The sequence below is a fragment of the Sceloporus occidentalis genome, unplaced genomic scaffold (genome assembly GCF_023333645.1).
Source record: "Sceloporus occidentalis isolate IW3139 unplaced genomic scaffold, rSceOcc1.0.p SCAF_8, whole genome shotgun sequence".
Lineage (NCBI taxonomy): Eukaryota > Metazoa > Chordata > Lepidosauria > Squamata > Phrynosomatidae > Sceloporus > Sceloporus occidentalis.
In genome coordinates, this window is record NW_028316988.1 from 10,125,812 (window position 1) to 10,142,374 (window position 16,563).

Consider the following 16,563-nt stretch of genomic DNA (forward strand, 5'->3'; position numbering starts at 1 on the left):
CGGGCTAGAAATAAATGATTTATTTATTATTATTATTTAAAATCGGGACATGGCAAGCCTAGTTTGAATTCATTCAAAGGACACTGGTTCCCACTTAAATCGGATTGAGGAAGCGATTCAGAGAGGAGGGCCAAGTACCAGAACCATTTAACCTACATCTTTTTGATGCCGATTTTTTCCATGTCTTTTTTGATAAATCGATTCAGCGCAAGTGTGAACCAGATACAGATCAGAATCGATTTAAATTTGCCCTTCGACCGGCTGGAGTGGGTCCGTTTTGAACCGATTCATAGATGAATGTGAACCATAAATTGGATTATTTTGGAGGGGAAAATGCGATTGGGGCAAATGTAATTGGAACCACGCTCCACTGTCGAATCGATCCATTGATTAGGATCGTGGACTGATTTATCTGTAAGTGGGAATGAGGCCGTTGTTTCTCAGGTGAATTTCCCTGCGCAACAAACAAACAAACAAATAAATATAAATGTAAATACTAGGTAGGAATTTTTAGAGGAATAAACTGCAAATAGTTTTTGCAAACTACAGTTTTTGAAGACTTCCTCACGGCGGGAAGGAGATTGCTAAGATTACTCATTGCTTCCTTCGAGAACAAAGTTCGTGAAGCATTGCATCCCTACTCATGCGCCCCATCTCAGCCATAAGTTCTTGTGAAGACGTTCTTCTTCCTACCTAGCGAATGTTTGTATTTCCAACACAACCATTTCCCCCAAACAGTGAAGCGTCTCTGTTCAGGCTGGGTGCTCCCTTACTTTATTCGAGAGAGAGATTCATCCATCTGTAGTTATGCACTTTGCATCTCACAGGCGCATTGCCCTGGCCTCTGGCATTTAATTCCTTGCTATTTTGGTGCCTATTTCCATCTGTTCTAAAGGACACAGCCCTGCAGATCTCTTGTTCGCATTCAAAAACTCTTATTTACAGGCCTGCATTCATCTTTCTTGGCTTTAGGGTAATTTATTTATCTCCTTCATTCTTTTGCAGATTAATATTATCTACCCAACACGGGCTTTGCCTCCTCCCTACTTCCTCCGCACCCCAAATTAGCCTCAGATTTAGCTTTTCCCCCCTTTTGTGCCTGTGAGGGCAGATTCCATTTTCTCCTCCATGTTATTGTGTTTATTACTTTCATTCCCAGCATTAGCCTTCAAATAGCCCGATCCGTCTCGGCCTCCTTAATGTTGGATTCAGACTTTAAATTAGCTTCTCTTTCCTTACCTGGAAACGTTGCAGCCTGGCATAATTTGGTTATGAATCAACCTGTCTTCTGCGCTCTGGGCTGTAATTCATTCTTTAACAAGCAAGATGGTCACTTTGTCACGCCGGTAAAGCTGGGCGGAACTTTGCAAGCTGGCAATAGAGGAAGCCATGGTGGCTCCTGCGCCTTCCTTCTCCTCCTCCTCCTCCGTTTCCTTCCATTTCACAGTGGGCCCTTGGCATCTTCTGGGGTTTGGTCCAGGACCCTCATGGTACCAAACTCCATGGATGCTCAAGTCCTGTTACACTCATCCCTCCATATTTGCGGTTTGATTATTCACAGATTTGATTAATATGTTCTCTCTAGGAACATCAAGGTCCTCCAGTGCAACTCTATGGTCAACTTTAACTAAAAGTTGCACTGAAAGACCTAGCAATTCCTAGAGAGGATACTCTACTAGGACTTTGTAGCTCCTCCAGTACAACTCTATGGCCAATGTTTGGCAGATGTTGACCATAGAGTTGCACTGGAGGACCTAGCATTTCCTGGAGAGGATACTCTACTAGCTCCTCCAGTACAACTCTATCGCCAATGTTTGGCAGATGTTGACCACAGAGTTGGAGGACCAAGCGATTACAAAGAGGATACTCTACTAGGCCTTTGTAGCTCCTCCAGTACAACTCTATGGCCAATGTTTGGCAGATGCTGACCATAGAGTTGCACTGGAGGACCTAGAGAGTCCTAGAGAGAATACTCTACTATGCCTTTGTAGCTACTCTGGCGCAGTCCTATGGTCAGTGTTTGTCAGACGTTGACCACAGAGTTGCACTGGAGGACCTAGAGATTCCTAGAGAGGTGTCCTCTCAGGTAAAATCATGGTGTTTTCGTTATTTGTGGTTTTTCTATATTCACGGGAGTCTTGTGTCCCTAATCCTAGCATATATGGAGGGACAAGTGTATATACAACTGTGTAGTAAAATGTTGATTGGTTGTTGTTGACTGCCTTCAAGTTGACTTTGACTCGTGTGGATGAGATATCTCCAAGACCCTCCAAACCGTCCTGATCAGGTCCTATAGGTTCAGTCCCATGTCCTCCCTGTCAAGTCTAACCATCTGGTATGAGGCCTTCCTCTCTTTCTACTTTCCTCCACCTTTCCTAGCATTATTGTCTTTTCCAATGAGTCTTCCCTTCTCAAGATGTGGCCAAAGTACAACAGCCCATCTTGATCATCTTTCCAAGCCGTGAGTGGTTGGATCCATGGATGCAAAATCCCTCGATACGGAGGGCCAACTCTTTGAGAAGGGCATCTCCTCTGTTTAAAACAACTTGTGAGAATCCCCACTTAGTTTGGTAATAATAAAAGTACTTAGGGACATGGCAGAGAGTGTGGCTTTTAAAGGTCTTGTAGGAAAACCTTCTGCAGTTGTCCATCCCTCTTCTCTAGAGTCATGGCTGGGCTACGAATTGAGCAGAACCTGGTCTGAGCCCCACCTCTATCATAAATTGAATACTTTGGGAAGCCTCTCTCTTTCGCCCTCCTTCCCTCCATCCACAAAGCAAGAATAACCATGTTGACATACTTTACGGTAGTGATTTACCACTTGCAGCTTGGTGAGAACACATGCGGAACAATTTCAAGAGCACTAGAAAGCTGTACACATCCATTAAGCATTATTGTTTGGGGAAAATAATGTGGGCTGTGAGTCTATATTTTGGTCTTAAGGTTGTGTTATGTATTAGACTGTAATATATACATTGCATTATACATTAGACGGCATGAGCGCTGAAATTGGGGCCTCCGTTCTTTTCCGATTCTGGTTTGTTGAGAAGTGAAGCTGGAATGCATTTCTTCCCATAAAGTTGGGTCTTTGATTCACCAGCATGGCCTTCCAAATTAGCTGTTCCGATATTAGTTTGCTGAGAAGCGAGGCCGAAATGCCTTTCTTTCCATAAAGTTGGATCCCTGGTCCGCCAACATGATCTGCTAAATCAGTGGTTCCCAAACCTTGGCCCTCCAGGTGTTTTGGACTTCAGCTCCCAGCATTCCTGACCATTGGCCAAGGTGGCCAGAGCTTATGGGAACTGAAGTCCAAAATAATTGGAGGACCAAACTGTTGTAAATTATTCGGGAATTTCTGAGGAAGGAAATTATCTTTCAGGGTCCAGAGGATCCCAAAATGGAGGCACCGGTGGTCCTCTGACCTTCCATAGATGCCCATCCAGGAAGGAAACCAAGGCTGCATCTATACTGCAGAAATAATAATAATAAAAATAAATAATAGTATCATTTTATGTATATGCCGCCTCCACCGCAGGATCGAGGCGGATTACAATATCAGACAAAATACAACCTATATTAAGATACATTCTATTAATAATCAGTTTCCACACCGCTTTAACTGCCATGGCTCCATCGCATGGATTCCTGGGAAGTGTAGTCTTGGGAGTCGTTTCGCCTTCCCTGTCACAGCGTCCGGTTGAAACCACAACAAACTAGAAATCCCAGGATTCCACAGCCCTGAGCTAAAGGGGCGTCAAACTGGATTATTTCTGCAGTGAGGACGCAGCTTCGGAGGTGAATCCCAGTGACTTTTTGTGTGCTGCCGTCTACCGGCGAAGCAAACTGGAGCCGCTCTTGGACGCTTTTCTGGAACGTTTGACGCTTTGGAGGCGGGACGTGTTTTAAATATCAGATGAACAGAATTCACTTTTTGTGCAACTCATTAGAAAAGATTATTCTCTTTCCCCCTCTGAGCCCCTCCAGGCCTTTTCCCGCAGGAAACCCACTGATTGATAATAATAAACCTACCCTTCTGCTCGTTAGGTAACAATTTTTGATATGCAAATGCTTCTTTAATATGCTCTAATAAAAATACCGTTAAATACTAATCCGATTGCTATTTATAAATGTATACATAATTAAATAGAGATAATTCATGTAGACAGGGTTTGTTAAGGGTGATTTTTCCCCTCTCCCCCCCCCCCCAATAATAATATTTGAATAATGAGAGGTAATTATGTGTGGATAGGAAAATGTCAGGAAAAAAATATTGAAGTATTTCGGTATCTATTTGCATTATTTAAATTAGAGGAGTCTGATGAGGAAACTTCACGCCCGATGCTGGCTAGATGCGCCGACATCTTATCTCTGGCATTTGGTAGCACTCAAAAGAAGATAAAGCTTGGGAACAACATTTTGGAAAGGTGGGAACAGAGATACACCTTCCATTTTGTTTTAACTACTGTGGTTTGAACAGCGGACTATGAGTCTGGAGAGCATGGTTTGATGCTCAGCTCAACCATGAAACCCACCAAATGACTTTAGGCAAGTCACACTTTATCAGTCTCAGGGGAAGGCAATAGCAAACCTCCTCTGAACAAATCATGCCAAGAAAACCCCATAATATGTTCACCTCCATAAGTTGGAAATGACTTGAAGGCACAAAACAACAACACATGTTACTATGGCATGAAACAAACCACCCTGAAAGGGCAGGCTGGAGGCGGACAGTTTTCCTTTGAAGGAACACCACAGCAGCCAAACTGTGCGGCATCCCTCCACCCCAAAAAGAACCTGTAAAATACGGGCTCTTCTTTGGATGCTGCGCGGACATCATGAGTGCACCATTGGCGCACTCGTGATGTAAGCAATGTGCAGCGACGTCTATTTGCTGTGCGTCACTTACATCACGGATGGCGGCCCCTATATGGACGGCAGGTCACCATTGCAATGATGCCATGATGTGTTGAGGTTAGGGACCGTGCGGTGGGTGTGTGGTCCCTAACCCTAGAATCACCACCGGGACGCTGCTTCCTGGCCATATGTACTGGGCCTATAAAACTGTTTGTGTTTGTTTTAGTGTCATACACACACACACACACACATCCCTGCCTTGGGTCCCAACTTGGGAGAAAGGCGGAATAAACAAACAAACAAACAAATAAAATACAGTCACAGCTATGCTGAGTGCTGAGGTCTCTCCTGCTGGTGATTAGGACATTGCAAGATAACATTTGAGCCCTTTCCCACCAGTGATCTGTAGTGCAAAGAGGAACAGTGACATAGATGATGCTTCCGATTGTCACAGCCTCATTTGCTGGTGGGAAGGGGATGGAAACATCATCCTGATCACCAGCAGGATGGACCTCCATCACTTGGAGAAGATCCCTGTAGTTCAGCAGTTCCCAACTTGTGGGTTGCGACCACTTTGGGGGTCAAATAGCCCTTTCACAGCGGTCACCTAAGACCATCAGAAAACCCATATTCCTGATGGTCTTAGGAACCAAGACCATCGGCTGGGGGACACAACATGAGGAACTGTATTAAAGGGTCACAGCATTAGGAACGTTGAGAACCACTGTTGTATTTTAAGGTCAGATTCAGGGTGCATTTATGAGCATTGCAATAGTGAATAACTGGATAAAGAGCAGTTAGAGATCCGTAGCTCCCAGTCATGAATTTTCAGCTGCAGGGCAGGATGCCAGCCTATGTTTTAAGATGCATTTCTGAATGAGAAATGGCTTATTTTTCATGTGTATGCGCAGATGAATGTGGCAAAGGATGCCACAGACCTGTGGGTGAACCCATACAAAAGGGACACAGGAGGGAAATATGAAGTATTGCTCACCCTTGGAGAATGGTCTCGGCTACACGCGACGTGACCCAAAGTGGCAGCATGCGCCTTTGGTTTTGCCTCCGCAGCTGTGAAATGTGCGACTGTGGCCAAGCCTCCTATGGGTGACGGACGCTGACTGATGCTTTGTGAAAGGAACACTGATTCACACTCACAGAGGCTTTAACATATCTCCTCCACGGAGAAGCGACAGACCTGACAATTGGAAAAGAATGAAGCCTGAAGGAACATGAAGCGGTTGTCCATGCATACGCTTGCTCATACATGTACATGACCTCACATGAGAGCATGAGTCTTACTGTCGTGGAAGAGGTCCCATGCCAAAGGAAGAGGGGCTCCAGAATCCTTGCCTTGGGGACAAACATTGACAGCTGCCCGACGGTATTAAGAAGGGTTTTAGGGATGCGACTGCACTATTTTAATTCTTGGAGGGAGCAATGAGTAATTTCATTCTTGCTGTGAGAATGTCTTTGAAAACTGTACAGTTTTTGAAGATGGTCCGCAGTGTGAGGATTGGTATTTTTGTCCAGAAAACAACCGCATGAAAATTTCGCATGAAATAAGTCCTGGACGACAAAAACTCTCTTCAGTCCGGAATTCGTCTCATCAGGGTTTTTCTTGAAGCTCATGGTTTTGATGCAAAAATGTTGACTTTCTTAAAAGCTACCAGAAATCAGATTGGTTGCACAGAAAGTAATATTTTCCTGTGCATAAAATACAGTCACTCCTCTGTTTTCACAGACCTGAGATCCACGGTTTTGATTGTTCACGGAAGGGCAACCTCCATTAAAGTTAATGGTGCTCATGCACATGGTGCCCACGCATGGGAGCATGCATCCATTCAAGCCTATGGGGCTTGAATATATGCAAATTTCCAAATTCAAGGTGTGTGTGTGTGTGTGTGTGTGTGTGTGTTGAATAGATCACCCATGAATTCGGAGGGAGGACTGTACTATTTTCTTTGCAAAAATGCTATTTTCTGGCTCTAAATAGCCCCCGGAGATGGTACATTTTTTGAGTACTTTCTCATAGCAGGAAGAAAAAATGGTTAGATAATTTGTTCTTGCCTAGAAGAATGGCGTTTATGAAGACTTACCCCTTTCTTGCATGATTCATTGTCATCTCTTACAAGACAAAAACTATGGGAACTCCCGGGTCTGGAAGGGATGAGGAGAAAAAATGGCTGCCTCTCCTTGTTTACCTTCCCTATCAGTTCCCATTTGATTAAATGAGCTTCTGCTGTCAAGCTGCATTTGAGCTGGTAATGAATGCATCTTAGGTTCCTTTCTCCTTCTCTCTTTGTGCCCGTCTGTTATTTCCATTTAATTCAGCCAGGATAATTAGAAATGTGTTGTCTCAAACTCGCTTGCCATCCATCAATTTGCCACAGTTACAGGCAAATAACACTCAAGGCAGAGCGGTTGGGAGATGCCTCCACAACCAACAGCCAAGCTTTCTTTGTGCGAACACAACACACTCTTTGTGATTTCTTTGGTTATTGATGGTGCTTCTTCCTATGACCTTTGAGAGTCCCACTTACAATCCTCAATCTTTCATTGGACATAAGAGGTGGGAAATGTTGGGAATGACTGGGATCCAACTCAGGTTGCACTAAAGATATGTGAGATGAATGGTGGAGGGAATGAGGAGCAACCCTGGTCTTCGGAGGCTGAGAGAGTGGACCTTGCCCAAAGTCATCCAGTGGGTTTCCATGGCTAAGTGTGGATTTGAACCCTGGTCCCTTGTAGTCCTAGCCCAGCACTCAAACCACTTCACTATGATGTCTTCCACATAGAGACTCTTTCCTAGGGTTTACTTGGCCAGATTTCTTCAGAGGAGGTTGCCACCATTTGCTTTCCTTTCAGGCCATGAGTGCGACTCACCCAAAGTCACCAATGGGTCTCCACAAAGGAGAAGGGATTCAAGTCCATCATTCTCATGTAGTTCAAGTCCACCATTCTCATGTAGAGCTTTCTCAGACCCTGAGAAAGCTCTACATAAGAATGATGGACTTGAACTGAAAGCCTTCATGACCAGTGTAACTCCACCTTGTGATGGACAACCTGGGGTCTTCTGAATGCGAACCTGTCTTTTACTGAGTCAGATCTTTGGTCCATCTAGCTCAGTATTGTCAGTTCAGTGGTGGCTTCCTAGGATTTCAAATTGGATTTCTTCCTACCCTTACCTGGGGATCCTGGCTAGTCCTTTCTGGTCTTCCGTTCAAGGACAAATCAGGCCGGATGCTGCTTAGCTTCTAAAACCGGTTTCACTGTGCATATTCTGGATATACACTCACTCAATTGCAAGACCCTTTCAAGACTTGCCCATTAGTTTCCCCTGAACTTTGCACTTCTTCCTCTGAAAGTCATGACTCCAGAACCCTTTGTCCCCGGAAGTCCATGCTTGCTTGCTCCATAATGACCAAGCCTCCTCCTTAAATCCAAAGGCCTTGGCTTTTAAGCTTGCATCCTCCATTAAAATACAAGTCGGATAAACTCTGCCACGAACCTTTCAAAACCGGGGAGACCTTTGTGCAAATCAGGAATGAACTCAGCCGTTCCTATCTTCCGTCATATCTGTCCTTTCCCCCTCTCCTCCCTCAACATAGCATTTCTCCAAATCCTTTTAATATATGGGCAGTTTAAAGAGTCGCATTTTTAACTAGAGCAGTAGGAGACCCAAGGGGCTTCGGCGCTTGCAGAGAACGGCCAGCAAATTACTCTCGGCGTAAAATATATAGCGTGATATATATGATTTTGTAACATTTCCCCTTCCAAACTCTTTTTTCCCCCTAAACTCTACTTGTTTTATAGCGGCGTCTTCTTTGCAAGTGCTTTGTTGCCGCAAATCATGGCAGTCCAACGCCTGGCTCATATTAGGAGATCAATACCAGAAGGATGAAGAGCAAGCTTGTTTTCTCATAAAGGTATATATGCAAAAAAAAAAAAAAAAAAAGGGTCCCTATATTTTGTCATAGTTGAAAGTGACCAAGAAATTCTTCCAGGTTGACCATATGTAGCAAAGGTCATAGATCAGAATAGCGGTCAAAGGACCATGAAGGACTTCAAGCAGTCTTCAAAGCTGGACGAACGGAGAAGAATCACTAGGCATGGGGATTCCCAAACATTTAGGATGCATCTACACTGTAGAAATAATGCAATTTGACACCACTTTAAGTACGGTCACTCCATTTTGCATTTTGTACGGAGTTTTGATATGTAAGCCGCCTCGATTATCTTTGATAGAGAGGCGGGATACAAATACAAATTGTATTTGATTATTATTTATTCTATGGGATATGTCATTTTACGAGTCCTTTAGCCTCCTCTGCCAAAGAGGGTTGATGCCTCGCCAAACGACAAATCCGAGGATCTTGTAGAAATGGAGCCATGGCAACTAAAGTTGCAATGAACTGCATTATTTCTACAGACGCATCCTTAAAGTCGGCATCTTTAAGGGTGAGGGTATGTTAGAAATAAGTGAGCATTTAAAGGCATGTAAATGCTAAATGCATATCAGAGGTGGAACTTTTAAACCAGGGATAGGAAAATGGAGGTAAGGAGGGAGCATGCCAAAATAAGACTATTCAGATCTTTGGGGAGATTGCTAAAGAAGACCATTATCACCCTTTAGGACTACTTTTACAGTTTATACCCAACAGCCGAACACCAGCTGTGAGGTACCTGATTCATTCCAACTTCTAATTGGAAATGAGATGGTTGTTCAGCTTAAATGCCACTTCTTTGTGCAAAAGCGCTCGCTAGCAACAATGCCATGACTCAGCCCGTGAATGGTTGCATCCAGGCACATCTCTTTGAAGAGTGTGGTGGGATCCCATCCCACTCCGTGGAACGCCTCTGAAACCAGCGTCCGTCGGTGAGTCGGACACGTCGTCTCTGCAATTTTGCCTTCTACTTCTTTTCCCCCAGTGTGGCTTTCTCTTGACCACTTCTCAGTCTGGGCAGCTGTCATCCGGCTGAGTCACGCAGCATCAAAGCCGGAGGGGCGAATTAGTCATCAGAGATTAATAACCACGAAGGCAACTGAAACTTGTGGGAGAACTCCTCCAGTCTTCGGCTGAAGAGGTTTGAAAATGAAGCTAATGCCTCCCTTACTTCAAACTAAAAAAACACACACATGCAACTAGTTAAGAATCATGGAGGCAAAGAGGTGGAAAAGACCACAAGAACCATCTAGTCTGCCATGCAAGAGTATACAACAAGGACCATCTAATCTGCCATGCAGAATTACACAACAAGGACCATCTAATCTGCCATGCAGGATTACACAACAAGGACCATCTAATCTGCCATGCAGGATTACACAACAAGGACCATCTGGTCTGCCATGCAGGAGTACACAACAAAGACCATCTAGTCTGCCATGCAGGACTACACAACATGGACCATCTAGTCTGCCATGCAGGACTACACAACAAGCACCATCTAGTCTGCCATGCAGGAGTACACAACTAAAACACTCCCAAAATGCACCCATTCCTCCTCCGAAGAAGGATACTCCACCATTCTTCATGGCGGTCAACTCCATCATCAGACCTTACTATCAGGAGGTTCTTCTTAGTGTTTGGTGGAACTTTTTGTAATTTGAATCCATTGGTTGATGTTCTAATCTCTGGAGCAGCAGAAAACAAGCTTGCTCCATCTTCTTCATCGCATTCATTCATGCATTGATTGATCATCAGCCATATTGTGTCTATGTCTTCTCCTTGCCAAATTTGTCTACTCCAAGCTAAGATATCCATTGGTCTGAATCTACTTGGAAGCCATGCTACATTTGCAAATATACGTCAGGTAGTTGACGTCTTGAGCTCCTAGAAGTCGCTCATTCATATGGTCAGAATAACCTAAAGCCAACTTGATCACAACAACGACATATATTTTGTGCCCAGTTTCTCCCAATACAGGTTGAGTCTCCCTAATCTGAAAACACTTGGGACTAGAAGTGTTTTGGGGTTTTGTTTTATTTTATTTGGGTTTTGGAATATTTGCACAGACATAAGGAGATACCTTGGAGATGGAGCCAAGTCCAAATGTGAAATTCACGTTTCGTACACTCCTTGCACACATGTCTTGAAGGTAATTTTATATATAATATTTTAGTTTTTGGCATAAAACAAAGCTTGTACACACTGAAACATCGGATAGCAAAGGTGTTACTGTGGGTGATTTTGGAGTATTCCGGATTTCCAGATAAGGGAGACTCAACCTGTATATATGTCTTTGTATGCACTTTTGAGGAGACGCATGCCGTCTAAAGGATAAGTAGCATGGTTATTACTCTACAAAGTGTGAATGAGGCCAACGTGCAAATTCTTTGCCACTCCTAGTTGCGTCTATCTAGCGAATATCCAAGCGCATGTCAGTGAAACCTCAGCATCTATTATACATGGAGCATCTGAAACCAGGTCATTGAGGTCTGACTCCAGCAAATTTTTATTGTAAAACCCTGAACTTGCTTAAGCAAAATCCTTCTTTGATCAACATGAAACGGAGGCAGGAGATTCCCTTGAAGGTGGCGGCGAGGGGGCACTTGGGAAGTAACATGGTTTTGGACATTTGGGCGATTAGCAATGCAGGGAGCTCTTCAAGTATGTGAGCCATTTAAGCAAGAATAGAGGAACCTTTTAAACAAAGTGCAAAAGCATGTATCATATATTCCAAGATGGGAGGGAAAAGTGCAGAAGGCATTTTGCAATGCAAACAAATGTAAAAGCTGGAAGCGGGTTTCTGTTTGAGGAGGGCTTCCCAAATGGAGCCTGCTAAGCGTGCGCAGTGTGCCACGATCCTTGTCTTGGGGCCTTATCACACCAGCAAGTTTCCGCTAGCAAATGGGAGTTAAACTACATTCGAATTTTAAAAAGACTTGCAAATTTGGATAGCTTTTTACAGCAAAATAACGCAATGTGTGATAATGCGAAGTTAATCCGCAGTTAAAGTGAAGGAAACCAGTAGCTTTTCAAATTCGGAATGCAACCGAATTTAAAAAGCTGCTAGTTTCCTCCACTTTAACTGCGGATTAACTTGGTGTTATTTCCCGTTAACTGTGACGTTGTGTGACATTACTGGGTTTCCTTTGTGTTATATCTCATTTAAATCCCATTTGCCCACAGGATCTCGCTAGTGTGATAAACCTATTACTCTTACTTCGAAAATATGGTTTATCCAATTTCCGGCAATGGGATAAACCAAGTGACAGCAGCCTCATTGGTCTCAAGTCGCTTCAGGTTTTCTTCCGGCTTTCGGCTCTCCCTGGTTTCAGAACATTTCTAAAAACAATAGGAAGGCCTTTTTGCTTCCTACCTTCCTAGTTGTAATTACAGCGAGAGAGAAGGAAAAAGCGAGCCATAAACCTGATCTATATAATAAACACAACACACACATATCGGCTTGGTCTCCGACCAATGGACTTCCTGAAACAGAAGCCGGGTAATTAAGCGCATAAATCAGGTGCCCAACCTACATAAAAATCCAAGGTGCTCAGCAAGGTCACCCTGGTTTTGTTCCCTCCCTCTTCGTTCCTCTATTAGAGACGGCAAAGAGAAAGAGAAAGAGAGAGAGAGGGACCAGCTGCTAGTTTTATTAATTTGCTCGATGTTGCAAACTTAATAACTGAGGCCAAGATCATTTTCCCTGTTTGAGGAGCGGAAAATTAGGTCTATCTAAGGGAGCAGGACCGAACGGTGTGGGTGTGAGACCAGTTGTGGAAGGGTTAATACAGCTCTGCGCATGAAAGCCAGTGTGGTGCAGTGGTTCAAATGTTGGGCTGAGGACTCTGGAGGCCAGGGTTTGAATCCTGGCTTAGCCATGGAAATCCAGTGGGTGACTTTGGGCAAATCGCATGCTCTCAGCCTCAGAGGATGGCAATGGCAACCTCTGAAGGGTCAACATAGAAATGACTTGAAGGAACAATGCAACAAGATGCTTCTATGCTTTCCTTGCACAACTGCCCGTCCATCCATCCATCCATCCATCCATCCATCCATCCATCTCCCCATCAGGGATGGAAACCTTGAACTATTTTGTGCTGTCCTAGGAAAAATAATTCATTGCCAGAGGCTGGCGTTGTGCATTGCTGATTTGTAACCTAGAGCTACAGATCCATAACTGCTCTATATTCAGTAACACTACTTTGTTGCTAAGCAGATGAACATGAAAAAGTGGGCTGATACTGGTTTTTCCCAAACCAATTGCAAACGCCATCATCCACACCGTGCGGCGTCAAGCCATACCTCTTGGGGAGGGTAGTCTCAAAACAGCAACTATGCTTTGTGCAATTAAAACCCCAATGCATATTTTTCTATATATAGTGTAGGCCTCATTCCCATGACCTTTTAAACCAGATCACAAATCGGTTTGAACTGGTTTAAATGACCATGGTTCGCACTTGAACTATGTCCTAGACCCATTTAACCCATGTGTTTTTAATGCTGATTTTTCCCCACGTCATTTTGGATAAACCGATTCCGCGCAAGTGTGAACCACATGCGGATTGGAATCGATTTAAATTTGCCCTTCAGGTCCATTTTGAACCGATTCATGCCTGAATGCGAACCACAAGTGGGTTATTTTACAGGGGGGGGGGGGGGGGAATGTGATTAGGGCAAATGTAGTGGGAACCCCGCTCCGCTGTCGAATCGATCCACTGATTAGGATCGCACACCGATTTATCTGTAAGTGGGAATGAGGCCGTACTTTCCTGAAATTCACACTTTATGTGCAAACTATGCTCAACATGTATCCAACATGAACGGCTGGGTTTGGCTCCAATGTCTTCATCCGCTTCCAGCCCACAGTTTGGATTGGACTACAATTCCCAGAATTCTGCTGGCTGCAGAATGGGGGGGGGGGGAATAATAATTTCCCTAGGCTCTATTACAGCCCCAGGAAAGATACTTTCCCCCCAAAACCATGCACTTTGGTTCCTCCCTAAGAGTGAGTTCCCAGCTCTCTTGGAATTAATGCCTGGGCTGCAATTTTGTCGCAGGAGGTTAATTGACGATTTTAACGCCACTTCAGCCATAAGCGGCAAAAGACTTAATTCCTTCTCTCTCTGGCAACATGTTTTTAAAGGAAAAAAATAAAATAAATTAGAACAACAGGAACATACAAACACACAAAAGAGCCCCGTGTTTCCAAATGAGTCGTCATTAATCCCAAATAAATAGCTGCCGCAGCGATTCTAATAGAAACAGTATTTTGCCAGTTAACAAATGGCGCTCGTCCCAAACGTTGCGATAAGTAGATGATGGAGCCAGTAGTCACTATGAAAACCCATGAAAGCAAGGCAACTTTGGCGGCAGTAAGGAAGTCCTTTGTTTATACCAGATGTGCTTTTACTCAGCGCATGGGTTTGCATCTCTGTGTTCCAGGGGGTTATCTATGTATTGTGTATTATGTATTTTATTGATGTATTTGTGTTGCTGTAACCCTCCTCAATCCATAGGGAGACGTGGGATATAAATTTATTATTATTATTATTATTATTATTATTATTATTATTAAACTGGATGGCAGCAGCCAACATCAGAACGTCTTTATATGAAACTGATAATAGCCCAACTTTTTACTCAGAGAAGACTCACTCCAGACCCATAATCTTTTATGTCTCCTTTCCATTTCATTGCATTCCCTTCTTTCGTTACTTTTGGGAAGAAATCCAGAGCCAAACTGATGCTCTGAGAAATTTCAAATGACTTGGAACCCCACAAACTCCCTTGAATTTTCATAGCAAAACCATGTCCTCTGCTCTGCGTTGCTTACCTCCGCAAATCCCAAAGTGGTCCTTTTTCTCATTTGTTATCGACAAAGCCATAGCTGGAATTATGGATCATTTTACTTGGGAGCCACAAAAGTTGTGCAACTTGGTTGTTTTGTTGCTATTATTATTCGCTGTCAAATTTGCTCTCAGCTTATGGTGACCTTATGAACAAGAGGCCTCCCAGTCATCCTGTGACCATAATAATAATAATAATAATAATAATAATAATAATAATAATAATATATTTTCATTTCCTGTAGGATTGAGACGGCTTACATCAATGTTAAATATAATAAAACATACAAAATCCAACTAGAGCCATACAAAATACATCCCTGCTCAGGTCTTGCAAACTCAGGGCAGCCATGGCTTCTTTGACTGAATCAACCCAACTGCAATGCAGCCCTCTCTTTTCCTACTGTCTTCTACCTTATCAAGCATTATGGTTTTTAATAAGTCCTTTCTTGCCATATGTCCAAAGTGTGACAGCCTCCCTAAAGGCACCAGATCCCATCTGATCTTGGAAGCTAAAGAGGGTCAGCCATGGTTAGTACTTGGATGGGAGACCACCAAAGAACATTAGGAGTCATTGGCTCTACTCCAGAAGAAGGAACTGGCAAAACCACCTCCAAAGCTTGAGAAAGCCTTGAGAAATTCATGGGTTCATCATAAGAGTTGAAGGCACACACAAACACATAGAGACACAAAATATGAGTCTTTGGCCTGGAAGAGACGGGCCTTTGTGTCGCCCTCGTCACGTGTGAGGGTTGCCTGGTGGGCAGAGCACCCACACGCCTGGCAACCCTCTCACGTCATGGATGTGCCGCAACTGCACCGAGCCACACTGACAGGGCGTGTAATGATGACGTTGCAGCTGCGCTGCTTCCAAACAGCGCGGCGCAGCTGTGACATCACAGCGCCATCTCTGGCGCTTTGCGGCATCACAGCAGCGCCACAAAAAGGAGCCACTTCCGGGCGCTCCTTTTTTGCTCCACAGCAGTGCCACACAATTTGGTTGTTTGGGCGCTCCTGCGGAGCAAAGAGAGGCGCCAGGGAGACGCCTCTTTTTGGCGCTCTGTAACGCGCCTTCCTTACCTAGGAAAACCCTGCGAAATTTATAGTTTTGCCATAAATTGACAGTGAATTGAAGGTACATAGACACACATACTATCTGCCAAAGCAGAAATGTTCAAAAAGACGAGGGAGAAGGTGCCTAATGAAGACAACGTCAGCCGTTGTGACTTCAGAAGCTGATATGTCTTAAACTGGAAGGGAGAACAGATCAAAACCTTCCCTCCGCCCCACAAAACACATACACACACACACACTTCCCCAATGTAACATGTTTGCCTTCAGGTAAAAATCAATGTTCAAAGCCTTTTTACCGATTTCTCAAATGGAGAAGCGCTGCATTTAATACATTACTGAAGAGAGAACATTCAAGAAATACATTGCTGGGGCAAGAGAGTGTCTGTGTGCTTGTGTGTTCCTCAGTGTGAGGAAAGAACGACAACTGTAATTCGATCATTGTTGTTGTTACGGCTTACTTTCAAGTCATTTCCAACTTATGGAAACCCTGAGGTAACCTTATCATGGCAAAATTTGGGTTCAGAGTGGCTTTGCCCTTGCCATCCTCTGAAGCGGAGAGATTGGGACAATAATTCAAAAATTGTGAGATATTCACCTACAACAAGCTATAAATCCCAGGACTTGCTAGGATGGAGCCATGATGGTTAAAATGGTGGTCAAACCGTCTGCAGTGCCGATGCAACCATAGACCGCAAGATTGCGACCAACCTTTCTAAGTCCTCATTCCCACTTACAGATAAATCGGTGTGCGATCCGAATCAATGGATCAATTCCACATAGGATTGTGGTTTACATTACATTTGCCCCGATCGCGGTTTCTGTAATTTTTTGGCATCAAAATA